Genomic DNA, 12,488 nt, shown 5'->3' on the forward strand with positions numbered 1-12,488 from the left:
GGCTGTTGTACATAGGGTCGCTATGAGTCACAAGCGACTCGATGGCACATAACAACAACAACATGGTGATTTTCATCATTGTCCTATAAAGTCATTTTGAGTTAGAATTAACTTGATGACATGTATTCGACAAAAGGAGAATTATAATTTGTGTATAAATTGTTTTTATTTACATTAAAGACTACATTTAAAGACTATTTAAGACATTTACATTTTAGATTATTGTCCTTTAAATCTTGCCCACCAATATTACAAGCAAATAGGTGTACAACAAAAAGGTGTTCTCTAATTTATTTCTATTATCCCGTGTTTTAAAACTTCTGTGACAAAAAAGTAACAGAATTTGAATTATAGAAATAAAATTAATATATATTTTGTACTCCATTTTGTAAATAGTGTTCTTCGTTTAATCTCTCTCTGAGATCTTGTTCCTTCATCTCTGATTCTTAAAATAGAAAACTAAACAGTTAACCTACAAATCAGTTTTTATTGTTAGTAACAAGTACTATCAAGTTCTACAATTATAGTGACCCTAAGATTGGCAGATCTGGATGTGGCCTTGTCTGCACCATCATAACTTCTCTCACTTTAAAGCCCATTGTTTTAGCCATTATTTCAAACTGTCTCATTCCCCAGCTTAATGTTTTTTGCCAAAGACTGACCCCTCCAGAACACACACCCAATATACATAAGGCACAGTTTCACAGTTTCAAAGTAAGGACTTTGTGCAGCACATTAGTTGAACTTCCTCCAAGGCAAATTTATTTGTTCATCATTCTGTGAAATATTCAATACTTTTCACCAATGCAACATTTAAGTGTATCAATTCTTCTTTATTCATTGTTCACTTTTCATATATAGAAGCAATTGAAAATTCTATGGCTACCTTCAGATTCACCATAGTCTTTAAATTGATTTTTAGCATGTTAAAGAGGTTATTAACAATAGATTTTACCAATGCAACATATTTTCTGATTTCTTAACTCCTGCTGGGATCCAAGTAAAATGAAGTTGTTGACAATTAAAATTCAACATCTTTAATGATATTTTCTTTTATTCTCATGGTGAGAATGAGTGTTTTCTTGGTATTGACATATAACCCATATTGAAGCCTGACATCTTTGATCTTCCTCAGTCAGTGCTTCAAGTCTTTATTACTTTATTGCAAAAAAAGGTTGTATAATCTGCATAACACAGGTTTTTAATGAATGTTCTTTTAACCCTGATGCCACATTCTTCTTCTTTTGTTCCAAATGTTCTGTTGATTTACTCATCATACTGATAGAATAGATATGGAGAAAAGGTACAACCATAATATAGAACTTTCCTAATTTTAAGACACAGTGTATTTCCTTGTTCTTTTCAGACATACACTCTTTGATCTATGATCAAAAATGAGCACATGATCTCATGAGCACTATTAGAGTCTGAGATTACCATTCTACTCAAAAGCAGTTGTAATTTGTCATCAATCACTCCATTGAAATTCTTTTGCATAGTTTATAAAACACAAGTAGACATCTTGGTGATGTCCTCTGCTTTCAACAAAATTTCATTTAGCAGCAGCAACAGCAGCAGCAGAAGCAGCAACAATATTTCTCATTGCATAGATCCTTCTGAACCTGGCTTGAGTTTCTGGAAGTTCCCTATAGTTACCCCATTTCACTTATGTTTTCAAATAATCTTCAGTATGATTTTATACTTATATAATATTAATAAAATTTGGTATTTTCTACATTGTACTGTATCAAGACGGTTCAAAGGATATTTAAAAAATGAAATAAAACATGGATCTCTTCTAATAGATTCATGAGATAGCTACCTTCCAAATTTATTGGCAGGGATTACTGAACAAACCATCAATTTGAGGTCTTATTGTTTGCCAATGCCTTCAGTGCAGTTTGGACTTCTTTCTTTAGTACCTTTGCTACTCATACCAAAGTAGCATACTATCATATGCTACTTTCTGTATGAATGAGTGTTGATCAATTCTTTTTAGTAAACTGACTTTCGATCTTCCCTTTGATACTTCCTGCATTATTTAAGATTTAACCAGATGGATTAATATAGTGCCGTGGCAATGGGTTCCAGTGTGTAGAGGATGATGAAGATGGCTGTGTTTAGATCTTAGATCTTGATGGATGGCATTTAACAAGAGTAACAACAATGAAAATTATCATATTTTGATAGCAGGTTGATGTTAAATTAAAGATGTCTATAAAATATTTTCATAATTAATAACCTTTACATTAATTTCATAAACAATGGAGATTTGGTAATTAATGCTTTTTTGGTTTTATTTAATGCTTTTTTTTGTTTGACAATATATTTTCTATGGATGAAACTACATGAGAAGAGAAGCGAAAATTTAGAGCAGTACATTTAAATTTTGTGCTTCACTCCTTCACTAATTAATTGAGAGAACTACATCAATTAATATATGGTTTCTATTTTATTTCATAGATTATATACAAATTATAATATCTTTTAAAGGTAAACATTGATTGTTTCCAGAAAATATAAAGACTGTAGAAGTAAAATAAAAATTCATTATTGCTGTTGTTATGTAGTTTAGAGTTGGCTGAGATTCATAGCTACTGTGCACAATATCTCTGAACCCTGGACTTTGTGAGTCAGTTTTTTTTTACTCTGACACACTTATCCCAGTTATCGAAATTAAAGTGTCTTCCTCTCTTTTGCTGTTCTTCTACCCCTACAAGTATGATGTCCTTCTCCAATGATTGGTCCCTACTGGTAACATGCCTAAACTATGTGAGACAGAGCTTCAAAATTCTTGTCTCCAAGGAACAATTTGGTTTCACCCTTTCCAGACCAAACTTGTTTGTTCTTTTGGCAGTCTGGTTTGTTCAGTACTCTTTTCCAGAACCACAATTCAAAGAAATCAGTTCTTCTTTTGTCATCTTTATTTATTCTCCAGATTTCTGATGCATACCAAGTAATTGGAAAGATTATGGCCTACTGGAAAAGCCACACCTTAGTCTTTAGACTGAAATCATTGCTCCTTAGCACTTTGGAGAGGTCCTTGAGAGTGAATTTTCCTAATGCAATTCTTCTTTTGATTTCCTTTCTACTGATCCAAAGAGGGTTGATTGTGAAATCAATCAAGCTGAAATTCTTAACAACCTCAATATCTTCTGCATTTATGATGGTGCTGCCAATTGACTCAGTAGGAAGAATCTTTGTTTTTGATGTTGAGATTCAATTCATATTGAAGACTACAGACCTTGATCTTCTGAAGCAAACACTTCAGGTATCCCATAGTTTGGTAAGCAAAGTTATGCCATCTGCATAACTCAAGTGTTTGATGAATCTTCCTCTAAATCTGATCCTACATTCCTCCTCATAAATCCCAGACTCCTGGATGGCCTGTTCTGCCTATATATTAAAAAGATATGGAGACAGGACACATCCCTGATGCACTCCCTTTCTGATTTTGAACCATGCTCTGTTTCCTTACTCTGTCCTCAGACTTGTCCAAATATAAGTTTCACATAAGCACAATCAAATATTGTGGAATTCCTATTCTTCTCAAGGTTAGCTAAAATTTATTGGGATCCACACAATTAAATACCTTTACATATTCAAAGAAACACAGAAACTTTCCTATCATACTCTGCTTTCACCTATGGCCCATTTGACATTGGCTAAAATATCTCTAGTGTCATGGCCATTTCTAAACCAAGCATGGACATCTGACCTATCTCTGTTGATATGCTGTTCCTGTTGTTTAGGGATAATCATCAGCATCATAAACAGGATTTGGCTTGTTTATGATATTAGTGATATAGTTTGATAATTTCCTCACTCTGTTGGATCATCTTCTGTTTGGAATGACAATTATTAGCCTGGTAGTTGTCCTCCAGATTTTTTGCCACAGCCTGGTGAACATCACCAACTATTTCTTTTTGGCATAGTGTCTATATTCTTTCCTTTTTTATATATTTTTAAAATTTTTGTGCTTCCATCATTGATATAATAGTTTAATCAGTACAGAATTCTTACCCTGTCCCCTTTATTCTTTTTAAAGGTCTACACTTGAACCTCTTTTAAAAGATCTGTGTAGAGGGCTCTGGTGATGTGTTAATTATGAGGTATACTACCAACTAAAAAGCACAAAGTGTAACTCTATCAGCTACTCCACAGGAGTAAAATGGATAATATCTTCTTCTGTGCTGTACTGTCTCTTCTTCTAGGCCTACAACCTGGAGAAGATAAAATAGATGAATAGAACCTTCTAAAAATCAAATCCCTATGCACATCCAAAAACTTCTCCAACAGGGTAAAAAGAGAAGCCACCAACTGGGAAAAAGTATTTGGTAGTGAGATGTCAGATAAGGGACTTATATCTGGAATTTATAAAATACTTGAGCACCACAACAAGATAGAGTTAAATAATCCAATAGAAAAATGGGCACAGGATATGAGCAGACACTTCACTGAAGAAGACATTCAGATGGCTAACAAGCAAATGAAGAAATGTTCAAAATCCCTAGATCTAAGAGAGACACAAATCAAGAAAACTATGAGATATCATCTCACCCCAGACAGAATAGCAAAATTTAACAGAACAGCAAGCAACAAATACTGGCGAGGTTGTGGAGAAACTGAAACCCTTATTCACTGTTGGTGGGATTGTAAAATGGTGCAACCCTGTGGAAGGTGGTGTGGCGCTTTCTCAAAAAGTTGCAAATAGAGATACCATTTGACCCAGCAATTTGGAATATACCCCAAAGGATCATAACTGACATCCAAGCAGATATATGCACACCCGTGTTTATCGTGTCTTTGTTCACAATAACAAAGAGTTGGAAACAAACTAAGTGCCCATCAACAAATGGATGGGTAGAGAAGCTGTGGTATAGGCACACAATGGAATACTATGCTGCACTGAAAAACAAGGAACTCATGCAATATTGTTCAAAATGGGTGACTCAGTCACAAAAGGAAAAATACTGCATAGTAAGACTGTTGTAAAACCGGACTAATCTTGGGGTTCGGGGGAGACTGAGAAAGATGGGTTCAATAATGTATACTGCATTGAAACAGATGAGGGAGAAAACTGTTTAAAAGGGATATGTGATTAGGAGCGAAATCTACATAGTGAAGTGGACCTGAGGGAGGGTTTGTAAAAGAATGAAAGAATTTTTCTTTTACTTTTCCAAGAGGGTAGTGTACTAGAGGGGAGGGTTCGGAGGGAAGAAAAATACAACAATCAATGAATGGAAATCCAAAGTCTCTGTTAATTTTTACTGAAATTGATAACAAATTTCAATTAACAAAAAGAAAAATCCATTGTAAGGTCAACTATGATGGAATTTTGACTTAAAGGTACTAAACAACAACACTAATATGCAAAAACATCTTCAAAGATCAGGCTAATCATTATTTCAATTTTATTAAAAAATGTTTATAGTATTCTATATGTCTATTAATTATTTTCTAAACTCTATTATGACCCTGTTTGCATGGCAGTGCATAATTACTAACTGCAATGGTGTTGTTTTATATGCTGTAGAGTCAGAGCCACCTTGTATCTTAGCCTCTGATGGGTTTTCCAAAACATTAAATCACTTAAGAAAAGATTACCCTCTTTGTCTTACAGAGCAACTGAAGGATTCAAATCACACAACTCTGGATTGTCAACAAGGGTTTTTACCACCAGACCATGAGAGTTCACTATGAAACAGAAAATCTTGTAATACATCTTTTTTTTTAACAATATTTTTATTTTCCAGTCAGAAATATTTTATTTCCAAATTATCCTTGAAATTAAATCACCCTCTATTATTGGTTTGATGCTGATTTTATTCTACCATCAGTCACAGAATCACGTTGCTTTTCTCAAATGATTTGTGCTTGTCAAAGGAGGGATCATTTGTTAAGTGTAATAATCATATTTGATGAAGTAGAAGAAGTCCAGTGACGGCATGGGAAATACTCAGCGAGAAAGACTGACACAATAGTACAATCGCCATCAGAATGGGTCTGATTATTTTGACAATTGTAAGGATGACCCAGACTCAGGAAACATTTTGATCTGATGTATGTGACATTGACATGAGCTGAAGAAAACTTGAAATGGCTAATAAACAAAGACAGAAAACTTTGGAAATACATTGAAATGTGAGAATATTAAGTGTTAGTCAACAATTACTGATAGATTCTTCCTTTTAAATGTTATTTAGTCTACTGAAGCAGTCATATAAACACCTATGTACTATACTTGTAAACTTTAAAAACATTTAAACAAAAATCACAATGGAAAAGCCATAAATTAAAATTTATTTTCATCCTTTCAAAATAAACAGAAAGGTGAAACATCAAAAATCAAACTATTTTTGTCACAAACAAAAAATAATATTTTCTAAAGGAAGCACTAAGGAAGTCTGAGACTGATTTTATTTTTATGTCTTCTCTAAGGATGCTGCTTTTCTCTTAAGTGGCTTGTTTGTTCATTGCAGCTTTTCTTTGTAATTTAACTTTTCTTTAAATTAAGAATTTTGTTTACACTCTGAATTTCTTTTGGAAGATATTGTACAAGTTCACACAAATAATATTTGAAAATTTTTCTATTTCCACAGAGATATGAGTCACATCGAGTCTCTTAGGAGAATAGAGAATATTTTGCATAAAACTGAACATTTGACTGAAAAGCTCTTACTTTTCTTCTGAAAGGATCACTTAGAAATGTTCCTGAAGATTCTTAGAAATAGAAATATCCAACTGTGGCAAAAGATAACAAGTATCCAGATTTGCTTCTTAGTATAGTCTAAGACCTTAGATTATTTGTCTCTTTAGATTCCAGAAGTTGTACATAGTAGCTTCTCTTATTGATGGCATTACCTAAATGTTTAAATTTCTATTGCATATTTTCTTACTATATTTAACATGATTTTCAAATAAAGGAAGTTTCATACAATGAAAATTAATTTTACTTTAGTTTCCTTAATTTATCCTTAATAGTCTATTAACCTGATTATCAGTTTTTGAAAAGTAAAATAATCACATGAAACAGTTTGACAGTAGAGTAAAAACTGCAATTAATATTTCAGTGATATTTTAATTTTCTCAATCTTCTAAAAATGGATTCAATAATGTTCCCAAAGATCCCCTAGTCATCAGGAGACAAGTGTTAAGAAAGAAATATATTAAAATTGGTAGTCAAACTTTCAACAACATTTAGTCTATATAAATAAGCTTAGTTTATTGGTTGAAAATGCTAGTGTGATATAGGCAGAAAACAATTATTTCCTTGATAAATACTAAATTACCTTCAACAGAGAGCTACCAGAAATACACATTGGATATGGAAGAGGTCTTGGCACTAGAGACATTTTTGCCAATGTCTGAAAGGAAAGAGTAACAGAGGAATGTTTTTCTGTGCTACATTGATTATGCAAAGGCATTTGATTCTGTAGATCACAATTTATGGCTAACTTTGAGAAGAATGAGAATCCCAGAATCACAAATTGTTCTCATGTGAAGTTTATACTTTGACCAAGAGGCAGTCATCAGAACAGAGCAAGGAAACACTGCAGGTTTCCAAAATAGGTAAGGACTGTGTCAGGGATGCATCCTGGCTCCACATATTTTTAATCTAGAGGTGAAACAGATCATTCAAGAGGCTGGACTTTATGAGGAGGAGAACAATTTGTGTTATGAAGATGATATAACCTTGCTTGCCAAAACTGACGGGGATCTGAAGTGTTTGCTGCAGAAAGTCACGAACTGCAGTCCAGTCTTCAATATGGATTGCATCTCAATATCAAGGAAACAAAGATTGTCACCTCTTTTCCAATTGGCAGCACCATGAGGGATGGAAGAGAGATAGAGATTGTTAACAATTTCAGTTTGCTTGGTTCCACAACCAACATTCTCAGCAGTCAGGAAATCAAAAGACAGATTGCATCAAGGAAGTTGCTGTCAGGGATCTCTCCAGAGTGCTGAGGAGCAATGATGTCAATCTAGAGACTAATATGAAGCTAATAGCCAGACCATGGTCTTCATAATTGTATGTTATGCATCAGAGAGTTGGACAAGGACTAAGGATGACTGAAGAAAAATTTATGTCTTTGAATTGTTGTGCCATACAAGACTTGAACATACCATGGACTGCCAGGAGAACAATTAGGTCTGTCTTGGAGAGGGTGAAACCAAGGCTTTTTCTTGGAGGCAGGAATATTGATGCTCTATCTCACATATTTTGGGAACATGACCAGGACAAGGATTTCAATGCTTGGAAGGGTAGAGGGAGAACAGAATAGGAGAAGAAGATCTCAGATAAGATGGATTTATACTATAACTGAGGCAAAGGGATCAGGTGTGTTGGAGTCAGTGAGACTGACTCAGGATAGGGCAGGTTTCAGAACTGTCATCATAGCATTGCTATGAGTCACAAGTAATTCAATAGGACATTAAAAACTTATTTGAAAATTTTGTGAGATGAAAGCCTTTAAAAGAACCCATGTTTATTGTGGCATTGTTTGCAAAAGCAAAGAGCTGGAAACAACCCAAGTGCCCATCAAAGAATGAATGGATAGAGAAGCTCTGGTATATTCATGCAATGGAATACTATGCAGCACTGAAAAACAAGGAACTCATGAAATACTACGCTAAATGGATGACCCTAGAGGACATTATACTGAGTGAAATACGTCAGTCACAAAAGAACAAACATTGCATACGGTTACTATTGTAAAACAGGACAGACATTGGGGTTGAAGGAAGACAGAGAAGAAGGGAAGGAATGATGTATGCTGCATTGCAACAGATGAGGGAGATAACTGTTTAAAAGGTATATACTATTAGATATTACTGTTGTGACAGGAGTCTAGAATGAAGACTGCACAGTGTAGTGGACTTGTGGGGAAGGATTGCATAGCAATGAAAGAGTTTTTCTTTTATTCGTTAAGGGAAGAAGTTAATTTGGGGGGAGGGAGTGGGCAAGGAGAAAAGTACAACAATGATAGACTGCAAACCCTAAGTCTCTGTAAACTTTCATTAAAATTAATTTTTGAAAAAAGAACTCTATATTAAACAAACAACATTATATATGCATCAATAAGTAATTTTTAACCTACTGCTATAAATAAATGTCAACATAATGTGTACTATGTATACTAAAATACAGAAAGAGGGAAGAAATATTTGACAAATGTACAAGCATAGTTAGTAAATATGTATGTATATTTTAAGTCTGTTTTTACCTATAATTTTAATTTATTTTATTAGAATAATTTTATTTGGTCTAGTAAACATATAAATAATGATACATAAACTGAACTATTAGTAGATATGAAATATGTAATACATGGAAATGCATAGTATATTATTTATAAATAGTCACAGTAAAAATGTTTTTTTAATATTTGTATTTAAAGTTTATTAATGTGACTTTTTACTTTATATCTTAAATTTGTTTTCTTATATTTTATCCCTTCTTAATGAATGTACAAAAATTGTTACCTTTACAAATAATTATTGAAAAACAATAACATTCATTTGAGTATTAAAGTGTACCTGATTCAGACCATGATCTTTTCAATCATTTGCTATGATGCTGAGATAGTAATTAATAAGGATGATAGAAGAAGAATTGATGCCTTTGAATTATAGTGTTGGAAAAGAGTACTGAGTATTCCAAAGAATTCCAAAAGAACAAATAGATGTGACTTTGAGAAAGTACAGCCACAGTGCTCCTTGAAGATAAAGATAATAAAATTTTGTGTGACATATTTTGGCACATTGCTAGGAGAAGCTATTCCTTGGAAAAGGACGTCATGCTTGGGGAAATGGGGGCATAGCAAAAGAGAAACAGACTCTCAACCAGTTGATGACACAATTACTATAGCAATGGGCTTAACTGTGTCAGAAATTGTGAGGATGGTACAGAGTTATCAAAGGGTTCATATGTGCTATACATAGGGTAGTATGAGTCGTACTTTATCCAAGGTTCCTCACAACAACAAATGTAAATGAGAGAAGTTAAAACTTGTTCAAAACCCTAATATAAACCTGTGTAATTAATAAAATATAAAAGGCTAGCCATTCATTTACATGTGTATGATCCTCTGCAACCTAACAGCATTTTAATGTATTTTTTTCTAACCTTTAGATTTAGAAAATAAAATGCCTTGCTTTATAAAATGAAAAAAAAAACAAAAAGTACCTTGTTCAAATTTTTAAAATTGTTCTCAGAAATTTCTATCACTAGTAAACTCTCAAAGTGAATACTTTCTAACATTTAACATTTGTTATACATGGTCTTCAATTTTTTTGGCCTTTTTTTGTTGTTTTTAATGAAAAAGTAAATTAGAACAGTATTTATTTATTTATTTTGAAGATTCTATGAAAAATCTGGATCAGAAAATAAGAATAATAATGGTAAGAGCACAAACAAATTAAATAGAAATCAGATACTAAGACTGGAATTTGGTATTTTGAAAGGATTAATAAGATAGACAAGCTCCTGTAAAATTTAACAAAGATACAGATGAAATCACAAGTGCATTGGAAAGGGCAGGAAAAGGCAATGCCATAGTAGAAGTAGAACCAACTGAGATAAAAAGTACAATAACAACATATTTGAAGAACTAGTTTTGAAATTTAGAGGAAATTGACAAACATTTACAAAAATTGTCTATCTAAACTAAAATAGAAGTAGAAAATGTGAAGAAAACATAACAAGAAAAGAAGTCTGATAGGCAATAAAAACATTCTTGAGGAAAAATTAAAAAAAAAATCCTGGCCCAGGCCCAGGTGACTTCACCTTTGAATTCAACAAAACTTTTAGAGAAGAGCTGCCACCAGTATAGCGAACTTCTCCAGAACATAGAAAAAGTAGAATTCTCTCAAACTCAATCTACAAAACAAGTAGAAACCTAAAATCAGACAGAGACACCATTCAAAAAAAGTCACAAACCAATATCCTTCCTGGATACAGAGGCAAAAACAATTGACAAAATACTAGCTAATATAATCCAAGAACATATTTTAAAAAATACTCATAAATAAATAAGAAAAAATCTGGTATGTAAGGATGGCTCAATACTAGAAAAGGAATAAATGTAACCAATAAACCGATGGAAAAGAACTACATTATTATCTTGATTGATGCATGTGACAAAACACAAAATGCTTTCTTAATAAACCACTCAACAAAATAGGAATAGAAGGTAAATTCCTAAATATAATTGAAAATATATGTAAAAAACCAATGTTGTTGTTGTTAAGTGCTGTTGAGTCTCAGGCAACTCATAGCAGCCCTATGAACGAAAGCCCTGGACCTCCTGTATAACTTCTGGCCTTTCTCCAGGTTCATAGGGTTTCCAGAGGGAAGCTATTTTGGAAATGGATGCCACTCCTGCTTCCAAGCTTGTTTTAATTGGGGAGCTTCACCAAACACTGTCCACCATGGGTAACCATTCTCTCATTTGATTCATCAGTGTCACAGTGTTCAGCTTCACAGCAACCACGAGTTACCTCTGTACCACAAGTGGACATACGAGGGTTACACGAACTAGAAAAATCAATTGTCAACAGTATTTCCAATGGAGAGAGATTGAAGTTTTCCTTACAAACAGAAACCAGATAAGATCACCTTATTGCAATTCTGATTCAACACAAAAGCTCTGGTAACTTAATGGTAAGAAGTTGAACTGCCAATAAAAATTCCAGGACCAAAATGCAAGAACTGGTTGATTTGTGAGAAGAAAATATCAGTAATATTCTCCCATGCGATTTACTGACTGAAAAACCCACAGATGATGGTAAAAGAATTGATGCCTTTAAGCTGGGGTATTGGAGAAAAGCACTGAATGTTTCATAGATTGCCAAAAGAACAAACAGATATGGTGTGGAGATGGTGCAGCCAGAATGCTCTTTGGAGGCAAGAATGATGAGGCTTCACCTCCCATACTTTGGGCATATTGCTAAAAGGGGCTATTCTTTGGAGACAGACAAGATTCTGGGAAGGGTAGAGGGTTGTCTAAGGAGAGGAAGACCCTCCACCAGGTAGAATGACATGGTGACTGCTGCAATGGGCTCTTCTGTATCAAGAAGTATGGCACAGGACAGAACAGGGTTCAAATATTTTGATCACTGTAAATTGTACTCAGCTTAGTGGTGTCTAACAACAACAACAACAACATACGTGTATGTATGTTGCTGTTGTTTTTGTGTCATAGAGTAGTGACTAACCTACCCTATAGGTCGAGCCTGCTGAGCCTGCTTCAGGCCCTAGCTTAAAAGACTTCACGAGGCTTGGGGGTGGGAGTCTCCCGCCAATCTGGAAGTCAGCCTGCTAGGTGGGTGGGATGCCTGGTGCCTCCAAGGCGGCTCCTCTTGGTGATAGTCAGGCAAGGGAAGTTTCTGGGGTCTTTTGCATTGTGTGTTACTGTCCTTTTCGGGGCTTTCAAAGCTGCCTGGGCGGCCCTGACCCTTAGGGTAAGGGTGAATAAGGGTAAGTA

Source organism: Elephantulus edwardii, unplaced genomic scaffold, assembly GCF_000299155.1.
Source record: "Elephantulus edwardii isolate Elephantulus edwardi_28Jun2011 unplaced genomic scaffold, EleEdw1.0 scaffold00107, whole genome shotgun sequence".
In the NCBI taxonomy this organism is placed as follows: Eukaryota; Metazoa; Chordata; class Mammalia; order Macroscelidea; family Macroscelididae; genus Elephantulus; species Elephantulus edwardii.